Source organism: Diabrotica virgifera, chromosome 3, assembly GCF_917563875.1.
Source record: "Diabrotica virgifera virgifera chromosome 3, PGI_DIABVI_V3a".
Lineage (NCBI taxonomy): Eukaryota > Metazoa > Arthropoda > Insecta > Coleoptera > Chrysomelidae > Diabrotica > Diabrotica virgifera.
Window position 1 is genome coordinate 185893119 of NC_065445.1, and position 22645 is coordinate 185915763.

The window sequence follows — 22645 nt, forward strand, 5'->3', positions numbered from 1 at the left end:
TATCAGTAATCAACATTTATTTCTAGTCGCCTGCATTTATTTAAAAATAAAATATAAAAAAAATACCTACGCATTACTACAATCTTCCTCGAGGCACTTACGAGTGGAAAGTTATGTTATAAAATTTTTCATCAAGTTATCACGGAAAAAGATAAAATGTTGGATTTTTTCTAATGGCGCGACTGCTCTCCAGTTAAACAATGTACCTATATTATAAAAAAAAAAGTAAGAAGAAATTATAGTAATAAGTATTAATAGGTAACGTACATTGTAAAAATAAGTGATTGGAATAATATCAATGCTTTTTTAGTATTGTCGTAATCTATTCAATAGTTAGCAAATGACAATCCTTTTGTCGTATATTTCATATTTTATTATTGTTAATCTTTTGTATTCTCGCAACATTTTACAATATCCCTACATAAATAGGTACATTACCATAGTATAAATGCCAGTGTTCTCATTTTTAAATCTTTTTTGCATTTTTACATAACCTACGATATATTTGTGAATTATTTACTCTGTTGTGACGCAGTTTTTGCGCATATTTCACTTTTCTTATTTTATGCTCCATTTCCTTCGTTGAAAGATTCATTTTAACTTGTAACTATTGTAACGCGTTATTTGGTTATTGTATGGTCGATTAATAGGTCTGGATCCCGCGTATGAAAAAAAAGTTGATTAATAGCAAGCTGAAATTTTTTTAATATCTTAAGGGTGTCTAGTCGGAGAAACTTTGATGTATGGGAACACTGGAACAGGCGAAGTTTTTATTGTGGAACAGGTTAAAAATTTGGAACGTCAGACTACGAAAACGTCCCATGTATTTTGTCGGACAGAACTTCCAATTAATTTGTTACCCTTCCATTATACTGTCCTGCAAAAATCAGACTGATATTTACCACCAACTGGGCATTTTAATGAGTAGAACACGTAGAACGTGTCAAATGACAGGAATTATGACAGGTGACCAATAACAGTCTGATTTTTGCATGAGAGTTTAATGAAAGGGTAACAAATCAATTGGAAGTTCTGTCCGACAAAATACATGGGACGTTTTCGTGGTCTGACGTTCCAAATTTTGAACCTGTTCCACAATTAACACATCCTCTGTTCCAGTATTCCCGTACATAAAGGTTTGTCCGACTAGATACCCTTAAGCTATTAACAAATTTTCAGCTTGCTATTAATCAACTTTTTTTCATACGCGGGATCCAGACCTATAAGAGCATGCTGTAATATTTTAAAATATTGTAGACAGGTTGATAGTGGATACATATCCGGTCCTGGTAATAAAATTTTTAGCTAGAACAATAAACATATATACCTACATTTCTTTCACACTTAATTAATTTGATCTGATTAATTCTGAGAATACCATATGGCAAACAAAAAAAAGTGTAAATTTTTTTGCAATTTCAAGGTATTTTATGTTGACGGATACAGTTTAGTATTTTTTGGAGCAACTTTGTGTTACCTTGAGGTTTTGATGATCTGATAATTATGTTTGACCGTTGCATTGGTATGAATACAAATAAGAGTATTATGTGTATAAAACTACCAAACATCAGAGCCGGATTTAAGGCAGTGGGGGCCCCTGAGCAGAATTGGTGAGGGGCCCTACCTCCTACGCATTAAAAAAATTGTTGTTATAACTATGGTATACAACCAACTACAGGGTTTTTCCTTTTAGATATAAAAAAATGTTGATCTAGGTACTTTTATAAATATATTTTTAAATAATAATAGTTATTTATGATATAAGTGTTAAAAGTACAATTTTAAGGCACGCATGTGAAAGTTTGCAGAATTAGCGAAGCGAATTCTGCATTTCACATGAGTGCCTTAAAAATGTACTTTTTAACACGTATATTATACAATATTTTTTCTACAAACGTCTTATATATCAACAATTATAATTTATTCATTCTCGATTACAGGACAATATCTACAAAAACTTTTACTTGAACTTGACTGACATTCCATGTTTATATTTTTCTTGACATTACATCAAAACTGCCTATACTGTCAATATAGATCTGGGTCCCGCATATGAAAAAAAAGTTGATTAATAGCAAGCTGAAAATTTGTTAATAGCTTAAGGGTGTCTAGACGGATAAATTTTGATATATGGAAACACTGGAACAGGGGCAGTTTTAATTGTGGAACAGGTTAAAAATTTGGAACGGACCGACCACGAAAACGGCACATTTATTTTGTCCGACAGAACAGACTTAAACTCTCTGAACAGAAATTAAACTCTCTGAACAGAAATTAAACTCTCATGTAAAAAATCAGGCTGCTATTTATCACCTGTCATAATTCCTGTCATTTGACATATTCTACATGTTCCACTCATTAAAACTCCCATTTGGTGATAAATAGCAGTCTGACTTTTGCATGAGAGTTTAATCTCTGTTCGGAGAGTTTAAGTCTGTTCTGTCGGACAAAATACATGTGCTGTTTTCGTGGTCTGACCGTTCCAAATTTTTAACCTGTCCCACAATGAAAACTTCCCCTGTTCCAGTGTTCCCATATATTAAAGTTTGTCCGACTAGACACCCTTAAGCTATTAACAAATTTTCAGGTTGCTATTAATCAACTTTTTTTTCATACGCGGGATCCAGACCTAATACTAGGTCTGGATCGTCATAATTCCTGTCATTTGACATATTCTACATGTTCCACTCATTAAAACGCCCATTTGGTGATAAATAGCAGTCTGATTTTTGCATGATAGTTTAATCTCTGTTCGGAGAGAGAGTTTAAGTTTATTCTGTCGGAAAAAATAAATGTGCCGTTTTCGTGGTCTGACCGTTCCAAATTTTTAACCTGTTCCACAATTAAAATTGCCCCTGTTCCAGTGTTCCCATATATCAAAGTTTATCCGACTAGACACCCTTAAGCTATTAACAAATTTTCAGCTTGCTATTAACCCTTAAACGCCCAACCTTTTTTAGGTTCCATGTACGCCCAAGGGTGGGTAAAAAATGTCCACCTCGAAAATAGCTAATATATTTGTTGAGAGTTGTTAGAAATGGATTAAACTTAAGAAACTTATGCTTAATAAACACAGCATCTTCTAAAATAGTAATATAAACAATTTACAAACCTTACAACAAAATTACAATGTACATTAAAATTAACATACCAGTAAAAACCAGCAATTCAGATTTGTCGATTTTCCCCACATTCTTCCTTTCAACCTCCTCATTGGCGGATAATTATGTAGATTATGTAATTATACGTCGATAATTATATGGATTATCTTCCTGCCAACGAGAAATTATATATAAACCTTTAGTAACAAGTTTTACCAATGGTGTACTTTTTATGCCCACCCATATTTAACTCAAGATGCTACTTTTATTTTCAAAAAAATCGGTAGAACCAAATTAACATTCGATAAAGGGCTGTCTTTTTAACAATAAATAATTTTTTAAAAATTTTTAAACACGTAATAAATACGTTACAAGGGAATACGCATTAGGTGGGCATTTTTTACCCACCCTTGGGCGTTTAAGGGTTAATCAACTTTTTTTTCATACGCGGGATCCAGACCTATACGTAAATCATAACAACTATAGAATAACCTCTTACTTTTATTGTTGTACATTCTAACAAATTTTTTTTTTCTACAAACGTGTTCAAAATGCAATAATACAGTATCAAACGAATACAGAAGATAATTATTAATGAAATATTAAAGAAAATAAAGTGAAATATTTATTTAAAAAATAAAATAGCAAAGATGTGACGTTTGTAACATTACAGCGTAAAAGGACTCAGTTACTTCAAATTACAGTAACCTACTTTCGGATATATATACTAATCGGATAATTGCTTGCTATTAATCAACTTTTTTTTCATACGCGGAATCCAAACCTATACGTAAATCATAACAACTCTAGAATAACATCTTAATTTTATTGTTGTACATTCTAACAAATTTTAATAGTTTTTTTTTTCTACAAACGTGTTCAAAATGCAATAATACAGTTTAAATTAAATTTTAAAAAACCTTTTAAACCACCTTTTTCAAATTGCGCAAGTTGTACTATGTATTTTTACTACAAAAACGTTATTACGTAGGTCAAAATTTTTGACGTAAGAGAACTGTCAAAAGATTAGAAAGTGACTTTTCATTATTGCCGTATTTATAATAAACATAGCAATAATGAAAAGTCACATTCTAATGTTTTGACAGTTCTCTTACGTCAAAAATTTTGACCTACGTAATAATGTTTTTGTAGTAAAAATACATAAATATTTTGACGTTTCACAATTTGACAATTCACTTTTAACTGCAGTGCCTTAAATTTTTTAAAGCACTAGTGCTTTAAAGTAGCATTTTTAACGCTCCTATGGAGTGCTAAAAATTGCATTTTTAACACGGTTTTAGAAAAAAAAAATATTAAGAGCTGTATCTTGTTACAGTAAAATATTAAAAATAAACACAATAAAATGTATGGTTAAAGTCCGGGTAATTTTTGAGATTTTTTAATTAAAAATAATTCCTTGATTATAAATCAGGCATGTCTAGTTGCTTTAAGAAGACATCGTGTTCAATGCTCATTATAGGGAGATGATTCAAACGCTCTTGCCGCATCATAGACCGAAGTCGATTTTTAATTAACTTAAATTTTGAGAATGATCTCTCTCCACTCAGTTAGTTAGCATCAGAAATAAATATAAACGAAGTGTCATCTCAACGTTTGGAACCGCATCATTCACATGCTTCTCTTTTAACAGTCAGTCGGTACATTTGAAATTCTTAACTTATATTATTTTGATGAGCCGATTTCCTCTTTAAATGAATTGAAAAATTGTACATATTGTACCAGTCGACCACTAGATTTTCATCTTAATCATTGCTATAAGTTAAGCTTCAGTGAGTGAGCAGTGGAGTCAGTCGAATATTCTTAAAAGGAGTATAAATTCTTTAAGTGCCGGCACTACTGAATTAAGGTCAATAATTGGATCTTGAAGAATACGAATTGTGCTGTTTGTCATCTCTAAGATTTCATTCCAAAATATTGCGAATATTCCTGTTTCCAGTAAACACATTCGATTATACAAACCATTTGCATCGCTACCAGTTTTAAATAATTGTTGCTCATCGTCTTCTGAAATTTTGGATATTGCTCCTTTAATCTGATTATAACCTTTAACTAGTGCTTTTGTGGCATCATTTCTAGATGATCATCTAGCAGTAGTATTTACTCTTTTAGGAAAAGTAATATTTCTGCAACGGTCGGCGTTGCTTTCTCTTAAAGGCGCAGCTTTTAAACATCCGATTAACAAGTTTTATCTCTATGTTGAGGAAGTGGAAAATACATAATATAGTTCATATAATTGTTCTAAGAAATCAAAGTATGAAGTGACAGCAGGACAGCCCTCAGCTGCATCTTTTGCAACAATATTTAGAGTGTGGATGGCACACGGAATCCACGCGTTGTCGTAGGACTGTCCCCTGCAGCTTTTCAAATCGGTATCATGTTCTTGCAAGAATTTCATTATAAAATTAAATATATATTTTGCTTTATGACCGTGATTGGGCAAAAACATGAGAAACCTTTTAACAGCAGTGAAACCTTCCATAATGTACCGAAATATCATAGTTAATCGATTCACAAAAATTATTATGTGTGAATAATGTGCTGATTTTTTTACTAACAATAAAACACTGAAAACGTTTGTTTTCTGTACTTCCACAAAATTTATTACAACTAAGTGACTACAGCTGTTTCGGCAGAGTGCCTTTCTCAAGTGATAGAGTTTACAATGTGTTTACCTTTTTAAGTCTTTAACTGAAATGGAGGAGTGGGGAGCTGTTTGTCTCGAGTTGGTCATTCAGGATTATATCTGTATTTTTCAATTTATTAATTTCCATAGATTCTAAAAAAGATAGCTTAGGGCCTTTATTTTGAATATGCAGAATTTGAAACTCTTCATTGAAAGAATTATTATGATCTAGAAGGTGAAGTGCGTATGTAGAAGTGTCTGTTTTTCTATTGTTGAAAGCCGTTTTGTGTTCTGCTATCCGTTTGTCAAAGGTTCTGCCAGTTTGACCGATGTAAGTTTTCGGACAGTCACCACAAGTTAGTTTGTACACACCGCTCTGTAGTTGCTTTCTCTTTCGGCTTTTATTGTTCTTAATATATTTGCTTACAAGAAAACTAACGTTTTCAGTGTTTCATTGTTAGTAACGGTCGAATCCATGAATGATTTTTTTACGTTTGGGCTTATTGTGGGGGCCCCTGAAATGTGTGGGCCCCGGGCAGCTTCCCAGCTTGCCCTCCCTTAAATCCGGCCCTGCCAAACATACTAATATTAAACGAATACAATTTATGGTTAACATAAACAGGGAAATCCATCTAATTGGCGGTATACCATAGTAAAAATACTGAAGAAATAAATAAGACTTGATCAGCCAATTTTCATTCTGAATAACGCTCTCCTTGTTTCCTCTTGTGATATATCGATGCTTCTATCTATTTCTTTGTTACCTGATTGGGGGTTCGTACTTGTGTATTCTGGTCTATTTTCGGTAAGCAATTTTTCATAGTGGTTACTTCATTCTGGTATAGGTATTAAATCTGTGATTACTTTGTCCATTGCATTCGTTTTTAATCTTCTGACAGTTCTCCATACTTCTGTGGATTGAGCACCTCCTAGTAGGTTTTCTATTTGAATGCATTTTTGTTCCCAAGTAAGATTTTTTTCCATTTTATTCCTTCTTCGTAACTCCCTATTTTTTGTTTGATATTCTTCTCTGTGTAGAGCTAATTTAATGCCAAGCCATCTATCGTAGAGTATTTTTCCTTTTATCATTCTTTTTATTTCGTCAGAGATCCAAGGAGGACCATATTTTCTCTTTGTTTTTTCTTGTGTCCCTAATACTTCTCGTGCAGTTTTAGTTATTATTATCTTCAGTTCCTCGTCTTCTGCTCGTATTATGTTTGGCCGATGACCTTGTCCAGGAAACATCCGTGTCAAACCTCTGAAGGTAGGACGACTCTGCCTGATAAACAGAATTACACAGTACACAGTTTATGAATTGCTTCCGCAACCAAATACAGATAGCATCTGAGTGGAAGAAGGATCATTTATTTTCTATTTTATAAAAAGGGTAATAGAAAAGACCAAACTATTATCGAGGATTAAGTGTAAACAGTACTATGTGCTGCCTGGTTAGCAAAATATTAAACAATAAAATTAGACAGAACATAGGTCATGAAATAGGAGATCAGATTGGATTCACACCAGACACATCTTGTACAGATAACCTTTTTGTTTTGCAACAACTCACATAAAGTTTGTAGCCGTAGGAAAATAATTACACTTAGCTGTTTTTGACTTAGAAAAGGTATATGGCACGGTTTTAGAACAAAGCTGTGGGAAGCCTTGAAAGACCTGAATATTGACAACCACCTTTTGCAGATTATCTTAGAAATGTACAGGAATAATACAGTCCAAGTTAGAAAGGAAGAGATATTGTTGCACTCCATTAATGTCACAAAAGGCCTTAGACAGGGATGTAGTATGTCTCGTCTTTTGTTTAGTTTGCAGCCCTTAGAAACTGTAAGAAGAGATGTGGCGGAATGGGTATTCCAGTTAATGACAACACCCTTTTCTCTCTTAGTTTTGCAGATGATCAAGTCGTGATAGTCCGGGATGCTTTCAATCTAGAATTTATGATGAAAATGTTGTATCGTGAGTATCAAAAGTAGGAACTGCAAGTGAGTCTAACAAAAACAGAGTATTTGGTAGTAAACAGCGAGGCTCGGTTTCAAGAACTTGTGAAAAACAAGAAAAGGGTGGCAGAGCAATAGTGGAGTCAGTATTGTGTTATAGCTCGGAAGTATGGACTCTCAATGTAGATTTAAAAGAAGGCTACTAGCCGTAGAAATGGACTATATAAGGAGAATTGCAAGAATTTCAAGATGGGAAAGGAAAACTAACGAAGAATTAAGAACAAGAATGAACGCTGAGGAAACGGTAGTTGATAGAATAGAAAGAAGATCATTGAAATGGTTTGGACACCTATTAAGAATGCCTAAAGTTTGCCTAAACAAATATTTCCGTGGTGACCACCAGGAAGAAGAAAGCAGGGTAGGCGGCGAAGTTCGTGGAATGAGAGCGTCAGGATATCGATGTATTATCGCAATTTACAATAAAACTATGCCTTGGAGAGTGAGGCTTGGCAAAGGATAACGGGAATGCGGCAAGATGCTGTTAACAATTGAACAATTATTGTAAATGATTAAGTTTAACAATTTATAACTTTATTATTTTTACTCCGATTTTCAAGATTCTTGCACCTGTTTCTAGGTACATGTACTTATATCGTTTTTTATTATTCCGCTAACAAAAAAAATTGGTTGCATGGCATTATACAGGGGTGAATGGAGGCGTTGTATTTTCTCCCAAATTTATAAAAATCTGTGGAAAAATGAAAGAGCTGATTTTGTTTCATAATCCTGTCATATTATCCCAGAGGTATCACTAAAATTTTGTTTTTTGAATTATCCGAATATCTCTTTTTTTTGTAACAGCTGTACCAGTTTTTGTAAATAAAATCACTGATTGACTCATAAAAATATCTCAAATAGAACTTGGATTGATAAGATTAGAATGGCCCGTATGCAGCCCAGATCTCAATCCTATTGAGCATGTATGGGATGAATTAAATTATTCGCCGTCATCCTATTCCTCCAGAAAATTTGGTATGAAAAAAAAATACAATTATGCCTCTGGTAGAGAAATATCGGGCAATTCCCCAGGCAAGGTTAACATATTTTTATTCGATGAAAAACAGATTGCGAGCAGTCGTTGCTGTCAGAGGTGGACATAACAGCTATTGAATTGTTTTGTTTTGCTGTTAATTTTGTTTTGTTTTTTAATTTTAGTGCGTTTGATATTTCTAATTAAATAAACCTTCAAATCAGTGTTTTTATTAACAGCTCTTACAAGAAAAGAGATATTCGGATAATTCAAAAATCAGAACCTTAGTCATACCTCCAGTGTAATACAAAAAGAGTATGAAACAAAATCAACTCTCCAATTTTTCCACAATTTTTTTTTTAATTTGGGAGAAAATACAATGCTTCCATTCACCCCGTATAATGCCATTTAAGCCAAAAATTTTTTTTACCGGAATAACAGCAAACGACGTCAATACATGTACCTACAAACTAATACAAAATCTTGAAAATCGCAGTACAAATAATAAAGTTATAGATTGTCAAACTTAGTCAAACATTTTGGGTGTCGGAATTTAGGCCGGTGAGTGTAGATAGATGGATAAATAAGACTTCCTTTTGTAGCTGGTATATACATTTTTATTAAAAATATCTTAAAAAGATCCAAGATCTTAGTAGACCATCATCAGGTTAAACCTAGAAATAGTAAATCACTGTAAACTAATGCAACAGTGGTTGAAATATTGACTGTTAAAGAGTTTAAATTAAAAAAATGATGTGGTTACGTACTGTAGGTCATAGTAGTTGAAACTAGCCACAGACATTGGTCACATGACCTTTAATTTGCAAATTTTAAGTAATTTGGGCTTAATTAGATGCGACGATACGTCGATGTTTAAAGATTAAAAGTTTGGTAAGGAAGTTTTCATCGTTGTTACAAGTCTGCACATGCAATGCAATCATTGTCAAAATTAAGCTAACAAAATAACTTTAATTAATTATTGTAAATAATTAAATTTAATTTAATAAACAAAAGTTAATTTATATAATATTATGTATAATTTTTTTCATAAAACTAATCGTTTTTGGAGTACGATTTTATTAGCGATTTAGATTTAGATTCATCTTCTTCTTTAAGCGCCATCTCCGAGGGGGCAGTCGGCAATCATCGTAGCTATTCGTATTTTAGAGACGGCTGCTCTGAAAAGTTAATTTGATGTACATCCGTACCACTCTCTCTGGTTGCGCAGCCACGATATTCTGCGTCTCCCTATGCTTCTCTTTCCTTGAATCTTTCCCTGCATAATCAATTGGAGCAACGTGTAATATGTCCGAGATAGTCCAATTTTTTTGTTTTGATGGTATTTAGGATTTCCATTTCTTTATTCATCTTTCTCAGAACCTCTTTGTTTGTGACGTGTTCTGTCCACGATATTTTGAGAATTCTTCTGTACACCCACAGCTCGAATGATTCTGGTTTTTTCATTGATGCAGCATTAAAGGTCCAAGCTTCCATTCCATAAAACAAAGTCGAGAAAACGTAGCACCTAGCCAACCTAACTCTTAGCTCCAACTTCAAATCTTTTGTGCAGAGCACTTTTCTCATTTTGTTAAAATTTGCTCTAGCCTTTTCTATTCTGATTTTGATTTCCTGTAAGTAATCTCCTGTGGAGTTGATCATTGTTCCAAGGTAGGTATGCATATTGGTCGACTCGTTCGATACTGGATTCGTTCATGAAGAGATTTTCGTTATTTCTTTGAGGTTTCGATATTCTCATAAACTTTGTCTTCTTGACATTCATTGTTAGCCCGTATTCTTGTCCAAACTCTGTTACTCTGGTCACCAGCCTCTGAAAATCCCCAATATTTTCAGCTAAGATGACAGTGTCATCCGCATATCTAATGTTGTTAATGGGAACTCCATTTACCTTTATTGCATTAGATTTATTTATTTTGTTTATTAGATTAAGATTAGATTTATTATAATTTAGCGCAATCTCCTTCGTGTTGCTGTTCCTGATGGACCAGGTTTTACGACTTCGTCCTGAGCATCGATCGAGACATCGCAGACCGAAATTCCGTCCGCATCATCTGCGATGTGACTATCAGACTCATCATACTCCTCTTCGTTTTCGATTTTATCGAAAGCTTTTTCAAAAATAGGCGCCGTTTCTTCTTCTTCATCGTAATTGTATGATGCAATTTGCGAATTATTACAAGTGCCCACAGTAGGCAAAATTGTAGTGCACTACAATTTGTGCATATAACGGAGCATTTTAATCCAGCTTTTCTTCATCCACAGGCTTTCTGACATAATTTTTTAAAATTATAAAAAATAAGTTTCAATAATGATTCTGGAGTGGGGAGTTGGAGCATCGTAAAAGTAATTAGTCCATTTTTGTTTCTTTCCCATCCCCATTATTCTGCATTTTTTTCATTCTCCTACCACTGCTGAACCTGCTGATAGATTCGGAATGAATGTTGTCGTGTTTGCGGCTTCTGTTGGTGGTAGCGACGCAATATTAAATTTACTTTTATTTGATCATTTTGTGAAGCATACATATTATATTATCTATATTTGTTTAAAGACATGTTTTCCTACTTTTTACATCATTGTAACCGTATTATTGAATAAGGAAACTAACTTCTCTATATTATCTACTTTTAGTGTCCAGCTTTCCATTCCATCTTACTCTTATCCTAAGCTCAAGAGAAAGGTCTCGATTAAAATACATTTTTTCATTTTTATAAATGCTTGACTTGTAATTTCAATGCGTATCCTGATTTCTCTACCTTGGGTATTGTTGTGATTTACCCAGGTTCCCAGATATTTGTAGCTATTCGCATTTTCTACTTGTTTTCCCCCGAACATCTTGACCATTTCGGCGATAATGTTTAAATGATTTATACTCGTAGTCGAATCGAATAAGCTTTGCACGAATTAATCATTGCTCAATGAGTTATGTCTATATTATTTCACAATCATCTTATCTACGTTATTAATTAAACGCTTTTTTTACTTCAATAGTTTGCATCAAATCTTTAGACGTTAATTTGACTGACTTTTCTTCAATACAAATGAATGAAAATTTGCAGACATATGCATTCGCGGGAGCAATACACGAATAGTCAACAAAAAAAAATTTATGTCGCCAAGATATTAATGGTTTAAATAAAAAAAAACAATTTTAATGGAAAATGCTTAAATTCTTTTGTTTTTACAATGTAGAAACTTGAAACTTTTACGGATTGTAGCTAATGATATGAACTATACCTAATTTGACTTTTTACGTTAATTGTTTACGTTATGCTTCATAAATAAACAATAAAGTTTCAAATTTTGAACGCTGATAAATATATTTGTTTATATATAAATCGTCGTTTATTCGTGTCAAATTCAACAAAACTTCAACCAAAACTCGAATTCAAAAAGAGACAGAAAAACCACCGGTACAGACGTTTTGTGCTACAATTAACATTAGAATTCGTTTTGTCGTATTAATTAAATGCTTTTCTTTAGTTCAATCGTTTGGGTCAAATTTTTGGACGTTAATTTGACTGCCTTTTCTTCAATGCAAATGACTAAAAATTTCCAATGCATTTGCGGCAACAATACACGAATAGTCAATAACAATTTTTTTTGTTTATTAATTGTTTAAATAAAAAAAACCATTTTAACGGAAAACACTTAAATTCTCTTGTTTTTTACAATGAAAAAACTTGAAACTTTTACAGCTTGTAGCTAATTATATGAACTATACATAATTTCACTTTTTACGTTAATTGTTTACGTTATGCTTCATAAATAAACAATAAAGTTTCAATTTTTTTGCCCATTCCTACTACTTTTCATATTTGTACAAGTACATCATATGTTTTATACATATTTTAATAAATATGACGATATATTTTAATGTTTGAAAAGTGAAAAAATAAAAAAATATCAAAAAATATTTTTAAGAAACGCTTTCCTTTAGTTACGAGTGACTAAAATTAAACATATAAAAAAATCAACTAAAAAGAAAAAAATAAAAAAAATGAAAAAATCTAACACATTCGTTAAAGAAAAGCGTGGTGCGAAAACCGTTTATTCGATAAAGACACGCCAAGATGAAGATACTTTTCTTCGACGAATGTGTTAGATTTTTTCAATATTTCTTATTTTTTGCTTTTTGGTTGATTTTTTTATAATATGTTTAATTTTAGTCACTCTTAACTAAAGAAAAGCGTTTCTTAAAAATATTTTTTTCATATTTTTTTTTCTGTATTTATTATCCAAAATAATATTTCAGTTAAAAGTTAAAATATTAGTTACTGTGGAAAAATGTCTTCTAAATATGATAAAATATGAAACGTTTTATAAAAATCACGAAAAACGAACGTAAAATTGAAAAAAAAGCAACGACTTGTGGACAGATTCACATTCAACTGAATACTAAGTACCTACTAAAATACTGCACATTTATGATAACGCCAAGTGCCAGTGTCCTCTTTATAGGTGAGTCAAATAAAACTTACCTATAATGACAATTCAACGATTTATATTTTAGATATTTATTCGTGAATATAGTTTATAATAAATATTAATGAAAAAGAATAATACGCGATGTTAAGTCACAATGACGACCTCTCGTGGATTTCCGCGGAACTAGTTTCAATGTTGGGTTTTAATGTCAAGTCGCTGTAAAGTTTTGAAATTTCAAACGCTCGAAAAATATTTTTTATGTTTACATGTTTTAAATTTATTGTTGGGTGGTATAAAATGATTAAGATTAAAGTTTCACGTTTGAATAAAAGACGGCGTCGATGTTGTATAAAAATTTGTAAAAAAAAATCTGCTATTGGAGTACTTGAATTGCATTCTTTTCCACTTAAAAAAAACGGAGCAAATACTATGAATCGATACTTGTGGTTTAAACATACCTAACAAGATTTTTTCTATTTGCAGTGACCATTTTTTAAAAAGAAGATTACATTACTGCAATTAAGTAATTTATATTAATGATACTTAATTAAAAATCTGAACTTTTTTTCATATTGCATCACATGGACTAAAAACATAACCTCTGTTATTTATACTAATACATACAGTAGGAAAAATGAAAGAATACCCATGAACGAACATATAAAACACGCTGTATTTTCCTGTCACCGTGTCACACAAAAAATTGGCGAGCGCAAGTACATGTAATAATTATTGTTACATGTACTTGCACTGGACAATTTTCTTTGTGACACGGTGACAGGAAAATACAGCGTGTTTTATATGTTCATTCATGGGTATTCTTTCATTTTTCCGACTGTATATTATGTATATCACAATTTTTAATAAAATCATTAAGTTATCTACTAAATATTTTTAGCTTTACTAATTGGTAAAAGACGTTTGAAAAAGTCAGTACCTAATCCCATCGATTATTCTGATGTTTTTTTACAATTTTCCATACAACATCGATGCCAAGTTTTATTCAAACGTGAAGATTCCATGTTAATCCATTTATAGTACCCAACAATTAATCTAAAACACATGTAAACATAAATAATATTCTTTCGCGCGTTTGAAATTTTAAAATTTGACAACGATTTGACATTAAAAACCCACATCTAACAAGTTCCGCAGAAATCCACGAGAGGTCGTCATTGTGACTTAACATCTCGAATCCAGTAAACAATAAAAAAGGACTGAAATGAAAGTTATATTATTAAATGTGTAAATCTAAACAAAGCCAGCAAATTTTTTTCTTATGTTTATAATTTTTTTATTGAAAGGATATTGGAAATATAGGTTATTTTAACCTATATTTAGCCTATTACAATTATTATATTATTTGTTACAGTTTATTACAGTTTACAGTCTAAAATATCTATGGTTTAACAAACAAATAAAAGCAAAAACAAAAAAGAAATAAAAAAATTTTAAGTTTTGAAAAACGTAAAATTTTCATTGATCTATAAATAGGACGGTGGCGTAAAATATGTTAAAATTACATCTTTTATATATGGTTATGTTTTTTATTTCAAATTAGTAATTATATAATTTATATAACCAACTCATAATTATATTAAAGGCATTAAAACATAAAAACATTTAAAAAATTCGTCTTTTAAACAATAATTACACAGTACTAATAGGTACTTACCGCTTGATATTTTCCGGCAGTTCTTTGCAACACTATCACGTTTGAATGAGCATTTTATCATTTTTCTGTTCTATAACGAACCTTCATTTTGCTTTCAATGATCTTGACCTGAAAAATCAAAACATTCTGTTTATATAGTGTGATGTGAAGAGAAAATTTATTTAGTATCGTTGGTATCTATGTGGTTTGATAAATATGTATTAATTTTCTTTTAAAATCAAGTCAACTTGACATTCCTCGAGAGCGTCGCCCTATACGTAACAACTGTTTCGTTATACTTATGTATTTTGTCAATTAAAAAAAAATGTGGTAATATACTCATAGGAAGTGATTTTAAAGCAACATTTTAACATAAAATATTAGTTTGTCAAAAGATTTTAATTATTATCGGGGAAATATAAACTGCTCGTCAAAAGTTAGGGATATAGAAAATTCTGATGATTTTCATAGTTGATTTTTTCGCGAACAGACGGATTCCGCTATTTTTTTTATTTTAGCCTTTTCTTTAGTATTTACACAGTTGTGCAAAGGTTTACTCAAACTTATTTTTTGTACTTATATCGGGTGGAAGAAACAAATATGTTTTTCTTGTGTTAAATTTGAGACACCCTGTACGGAGAACGAGGTACAAATGTGAGTATACATCAGAATAATATTGTAGTCTTATGTTTAGTGAACATGCTGTTGTTTGAATGTCCCTGATATCTTTAGAAACAAAAAAAATAGACGGTTTTGTAATTTAACATGTGTTTTAACCTAAACAAAAGTTTGAGACACCTTGTAGGGAGAAAAATGCACAAAGGTGAGTATACCCCGATATTATGTTGTAGTCTCATATTTTTGAATATTTTATTTTCTTAATTTCTCTGATATCTTTAATAACAAAGAAACTAGACGGTATTATCCTTTAATATGTTTTTCTATGTTTCACATGTGTCATGTGATGCATGTCGTCAGTTAAAACACATATTAAAGAGTAATATCGTCTAGTTTCTTTGTTATTAAAGATATCAGAGAAATTTAAAAAATAAAATATTCACAAAATATGAGACTCCAACAAAATATCGAGGTATACTCACCTTTGTGCCTTTCTCTCCGTACAAGGTGCCTCAAACTTTTGTTTCGGTTAAAACACATGTTAAATTACAAAACCGTCTATTTTTTTTATTTCTAAAGATATCAGGGACATTCAAAAAACAAAATGTTCACAAAATATAACAATTCAATATGATTTAGATATATACTCCCACTTATACCTCATCCTCCCTACAGGGCGTCTCAAACTTAACATAAGAAAAATATTTCTTTTCTTCCACCCGGTATAAGTACAAAAAAAAGTTTGAGCAAACCTTTGCTACTGTGTAAATACTAAAGAAAAGTCTAAAATAATAAAAAAAATAGCGGAATCCGTTAATCTGTTCACGAAAAAATCTACTATAAAAATTCGGTAGAATTTTCTATCTCCCTAACTTTTGACGAGCAGTTTATTAGAGATCGCAAAAACAATTAATACTGGTATATGGAGTAGACTATCCCATCTACTCGTAAATAAATTCGCTAAAAAACGAAGAAGAGTCTAAACTATACAAAAAATAGAAGAAAATACAAAATGCTAAGGTCGGTCCAGACCACGGTTATTAGACTTTATTAGGTCCAGACATGCTCCAAATACCGTATCGAACCTCGTCGTGAACATCGAAGTTCTCGAAAAAATAGTTCGCGACGTTGTTGCATCGTTGTTCGGGGTCTTGAAATAAGCAAACAACTGCCTCGTTCCGTACTTGTCAGCGCACATTTTGACGTTCCATCAGTAATTGCCTTCAAACCGTATCTGCAAAATAGATATTGCTGCATCAGGTTACATATTATTATGCTTATGCATTACTTAGTTGTGAACCGTGAGATTAAGAGAAAAATTAGAGAAGTCAAAGAGAAGTGGGTTCTGGAAAATTGAAAGGAAGTAGAAAAATATGAAAGAAATTACGATAGCTTTAACATGCATAAAAAGATCAAGGGAATAAAATATAAAAAAGTGAAACAAGCGTCATTGGTAAAGGACAAAAAAGGTAAAATAATTACAGATTTTAATGAAAAACTGGCAAGATGGACAGAATATATTGAAGAACTTTTTGCAGAGGAAAGACCAGAAATAGCATTGGCAGAACCTACAGACGACACAACAGGGCCTGAAATCCTAAAAAGCGAGATAGAATATGCTATAAGGAACACAAAAGGGGGTAAAGCTGCAGGACCAGATGAAATTCCTGTAGAATTGTTGAAACTTATAGACGACGACACACTTGAAATAATGGTGAACCACTTTAACACAATTTATAGAACAGGCATCATACCAAAGAAAAGGCTCTCCTCTACTTTTGTCACAATCCCGAAGATGAATAACGCCAGAGAGTGTTCAGACCACAGAACTATAGCATTGATGAGCCACACACTAAAAGTATTTTTTTAAATAATTCACAGAAAATTATTTAATAAATTAGAAGAGGACATAAGCGCCACACAGTTTGGATTCAGAAGTGGACTCGGAACACGGGAAGCTTTGTTTGGTCTGAGTGTGTTAATACAAAGATGTTTGGATGTAAACCAAGACCTCTACGTAGGTTTCATAGATTTTGAGAAGGCCTTCGATAAAGTCAGACACCAAAAGCTGTATGAAATCCTAAGAGGCAAAAGCATCGACAGTCGCGACATTAACATCATATCCAGGTTGTACTGGGGACAAACAGCAAAAATCAAGGTTGATAATGAGTTAACCGAAGAAATTGAGATTCGTCGAGGTGTGCGTCAGGGTTGTGTGCTTTCTCTACTACTATTCAATATATAGCGAAACAATATGTCAGGAAGCGCTCCTAGAGCAAAACATTGGTATGAACATTAACGGAGAGTTAATTAATAATATACGATACGCTGATGACACGCTAATAGTAACAGATAACCTAGCAAATTTTCAGTATTTGATGGAAAACATAAACACTCATACCAATAAGTATGGTCTAAAACTGAACATCAAAAAGACTTAATTCATGATTGTAACAAAGAAACTATACACTAATGTGAATTTAACTATAAATAATCAGCCAGTTGAAAGAGTTACGTCCTACAAATATTTAGGGGTTTGCTTCACTGATACTAATGATACTAATGACCAGACAAGAGAAATTAAGAGGCGAATTGAGACAGCGAGACAATCGTTTGTCAAAATGAAAAAGTTCCTATGCAGCCGGGACATAAATATAAAATTAAGAACGAGAATGTTAAGGTGCTAGGTTTTCTCCGTTTTGCTGTACGGCATGGAAGCTTGGACACTGAAACAGTAAACAGTAAACAGATGTAAACATCAAAAACATTGAGGCATTCGAGATGTGGTGTTACAGGAGAATGTGGAAAATACCATGGACAGAAAGAGTAACAAATCAAGATGTTTTGCTGAAGACGTGGAAGGAATGCGAAGTAATAAAAACCATACAAATGAAAAAACTGGAGTATCTAGGCTACATAATGAGAGGAGAAAAGTACTCTCTGCTAAGACTCATCATCCAATGAAAAATCTCGGGAAGAGAAATGTAAGACGTAGGAGGATTTCCTGGTTGCGAAATTTAAGGGAGTGGTATGGATGCAGTTCAATACAGTTGTTCAGAGCTGCAGCCAACAAAGTTAAGATTGCTGTGATGGTAGCCAACCTCCGATAGGAGACGGTACTGCAAGAAGAAGATTACTTAGTTAATAAAAGGAAAAATACTCGAGAAATAGTACATTCTTTCAAGGTTTTTGCTGTAAATTTTAAAGAACCGCTTGGATTGACATGAAATTTGGCATACGCATAGCTAACATGTCAAAGAAAAAAAGTGATATGGTGCCGATGTGTGCTTTTGCCCTGGGGGTGAGTTTCACTACACCTCGGGGGTGAAAAAATATATGTCCAAGATAAGTCCCGAAATGGATAAACTGATTAATTTTAAGAAACTTTTGTTCTATAGCGTTTTTTCACCAAATCGACACTTTTCGTTATTTCCAAGTGAATATGTTCATTTTTCAACAAAATAACCACGCTTTTAGACGGTTTTTCGCAAATAACTCAAAACGTAAGCATTTTGTGGAAAAAAATATTCTTAGCAAAACTATAGCCTATAAAAAAGTAAAAAAAATGGTGGTTATATTAGGTCTCTATACCTAGCAAAAGCAGAGTTATAGCTAATGAAGAATAGGTTCATATTCGAAAAATTCCAAATAGAATAATTCAATGTGAAATATCCAAATAATGAAGCATTCTTAGGGAAAACACATTACAACTTTTTTAAAGTGTTTATAAAATACTTTATTTCTGTTTTTATAAAAAAAATTTCTGGCATCAACTGTAAGCAAGTTTCGCTCAAAATAAAGTTGGTCCCTTTTGTTTTGGCAAAAAAAAAATCAGGAAGATCACCCCCCAGTTAGCAAATTTAAATGAAATTAATCGTTAGCGCTTCACAAGTTACTTTACTTATATTGCGTTTATATGATCTGTAAGTTTCATCGATTCAAAGTGCTTATTTGTGAAAAAAATTAGTTTAAAATAAAATTTTTAAAAATTTTAATTTTGAAAAAATGCTTTTTTTCAAAATAACATAAAAATTGTTAGAGATACGAAAAATCTTAAACAATAAAAAAGTCGGCTTTACTTTTCTGAATATTTTGTATTTTTTTGTTTTTCTGTAAGAGAAAATTGGTTAAGATTTGTTAAGACAAAATTGGTTAAGACAAAATTGAAAAAAACTAGATAGGGCTAGAAACGCCGAGAAAACTTCAGCATGGACCACTGTAATTTTGAGGTATGTAGTAAATAAGTTTATGTACAGTCGGAAAATGAAATAATACCCATGAACGAACATATACAACACGCTGTGTTTTCCTGTCACCGTGTCACAAAGAAAATTGTCCAGTGCAGGTACATGTAACAATAATTATTACATGTACTTGCGCTGGCCAACTTTTTGTGTGACACGGTGACAGGAAAATACAGCGTGTTTTATATGTTCGTTCATGGGTATTCTTTCATTTTTCGTACTGTACCTGGATTTTAAATACAAAATCTGATTATTAGAGCTTCACGATACGATACAATATCGATACTTTTTAAGTACATATTGAGTATTGTATTGGTTATGCCAATGAAGTATCGTATCGAGTATCGATATCGGCAATAATTTCTTATAATAATATCGTATTGATATTGATTTCGATACGATATCGATTCAATATTCGATAAAATATTGACATAAAAAGGATTATACATCTTAGCTGTGTAGTCCCTTTATGTCCACTTTTGCATGCTTGGCAAATGGACATTATTCTAAAAGTATTACGAATATTGTTTATAAAATAATTACATATATTCTTATAAAAATTGAATATGGTTGAATGCTTCTTTGAAAGTCGACAAATACTTACTAATTCTGTATTGTTTAAAAACTACTTTTGAAAATATTGGGAAATCCCCGGAGATTCGGAATAAATCGCAATTCAGTATTTGTTTTTTGGATCATCATCACTTACTTCCATAATATTGCCACATGATATAAACAGTGTAATCATAATAGACATTTACTCACTCTCAAGAGTTTTAAGTTCATGCACTCAAGTGTAAAATATTATAACAGCTGATGCTTGGGTTGCAGATCACTTATACTTTTATGTAATAAATAGTTATGATCACAATACCTATTCCACAAAATATAATCAAACAACTGTAGCGTTTTATTTTTTTTTTTTCTCGATATCGATATTTTCAATAATATCGAGGCAAGCGTATCGACAATACAAGAGTATTGTATTGATTTCAGATAATGAGTATCGTATCGACATTGATATTGCTAAGGTATGTATTGTATCAGTATCGTATTATCGTATTGTTTTTCGATACGATATCAATACACTATCGATATTTTTATCAAATATCGTGAAACTCTACTGGTTATGTAAAACACATAATCTTATTGAATCCATTACTTTTAAACACAAATAGCTTGAAAACTACTCACTCTATCGCATTGAGACAAAGAATAATGTTTATGAAAAAAGTAACGAAGAGTCAAAAAACATACTGAAATGATTATTACGACAGTGGCGTAGATAGGGAGAGGGAAAAGCGGGAGAAATGAAGTATATATCCCTACAGTACGCCTCTGGTAACAGCGGAAAACTATCTTTTAACACTAATTAAAGTATCCTAACATGTGTAAACCGTTTGTCAAGTTTGAACAATAAATATTGGAAGGTGTTAAAACAATGGGCTAAAATCATTTTTGAATATTTGTAATGAAACTCCTGCACCGGTCTGGACGGTAGGGACATTAGAATAATCGCAAATTTGTATTGGGACCAGGCTGCATGTGTTAGGGTTGGGAATCAGTGCTCTGAAGAAGTAAAAATCAAGCGTGGAGTTCGACAAGGCTGTATATTGTCACCAATGTTGTTTAATCTTTACGCTGAAACAATCTTAAATGAAGTGTTGGAAAACGCAAAAGAGGGCATACTCATTAATGGTATGCTTATGAACAATATCAGATACGCAGATGATACCTTGTTAGAGACAGGATCAATTGAACATCTTCAAGCGTTATTGAACCGAATGGTGGCGTTCTGCGCGATATATGGACTCAAACTCAACGCAAGAAAAACAAAATGTATGGTTTTTAGTAAACAGGCAGCCGTAAATAATACTTAATAACTTTAATGTAACAATCGGTAATGACTCAATTGAAGGAGTAAGTAATTTTGTATATCTGGGTACTCATATTAATGAAAGCTGGAACCATAGTTCAGAACTTAAAAGTAGAATTGCCAAAGCAAGAACAAGTTTTATGAAATTTAATAAAATCCTGTGCAGTCATGTTCTAAATTTGGAACTTCGCATAAGAATGGTTCGGTGTTATATATTCCCAGTACTACTTTACGGGGTTGAAGCATGGACCCTGACAGAATCGCTTTTAAAAAACCTAGAAGCATTTGAGATGTGGGTCTACCGCCGTATTCTGAAGATCAGTTGGGTAGAAAGAGTCACAAACGAAAGGGTTTTCAAACGTGTGAATAAAAGTTGCGAAGTAGTGAACACGATTAAAAGGCGCAAATTGGAATACTTTGGTCATATAATGCGTCACCCAGAAAAATATGACATACTTCACCTTGTCATGCAAGGTAAAATAATGGGAAAAAGAAGTGTGGGCCGACGCATAACTTCTTGGTTTAAAAACCTACGCCAATGGTTTGGGAAAACAAGTACTGAACTATTTCGTGCGGCTGTAAATAAGACAATGATTGTCAATATGCTGGGCAACATGAGAGCCAACGATCGACATGCAGTCTCGGCACCTTAAGAAGAATGAAACACTCTGTATCTCGGTAAAAAAATATTTTATTTAGGTATTTTAAGTTTAATCTTCTTATTTTGTGCTAAGGTTTTTCCTGTTAAAGGACCAAGTTTTCAATCTAATATCACATAAAATAATACTAACAATATTAGGTACTCTACATCCCACCAGATTGAAAACAATGGGAACCTTTTCTGGTTATACCTCCGATTCTTCTAAAATTTGCAAGCCATAACGGATGCTAAGACAAAGAAATCTCCAAAAAAGTTATACGCTTTTTTCTAAAAAAAAAATTAAAAAAGTTTTTTGAGGTTATGTATACTCAACCTACGGATCTATAAAAATAGATATGTTTTGTAGAAGCCTCAGCTGTGCCGGTGAATTTTTTAAAATTTTAAAATTGATTGCATCTTACCTAAAAAAAATAAATACGAAC

At 32.3% G+C, this 22645-nt stretch overlaps 1 protein-coding gene across 1 annotated transcript in view; it reads right to left on the reverse strand.

Moving 5' to 3' along the window:
* The window catches only part of LOC114328093 (proton-coupled amino acid transporter-like protein pathetic), a 275550-nt gene extending 260593 nt beyond the window's left edge, over positions 1-14957 (reverse strand). Inside the window, exon 1 of the mRNA XM_028276858.2 lies at positions 14846-14957. The gene's annotated coding sequence lies outside the window, so the exon portion shown is untranslated. The remainder of the gene's footprint in view (positions 1-14845) is intronic.
* Between the last annotated feature and the right edge of the window lie 7688 nt (positions 14958-22645).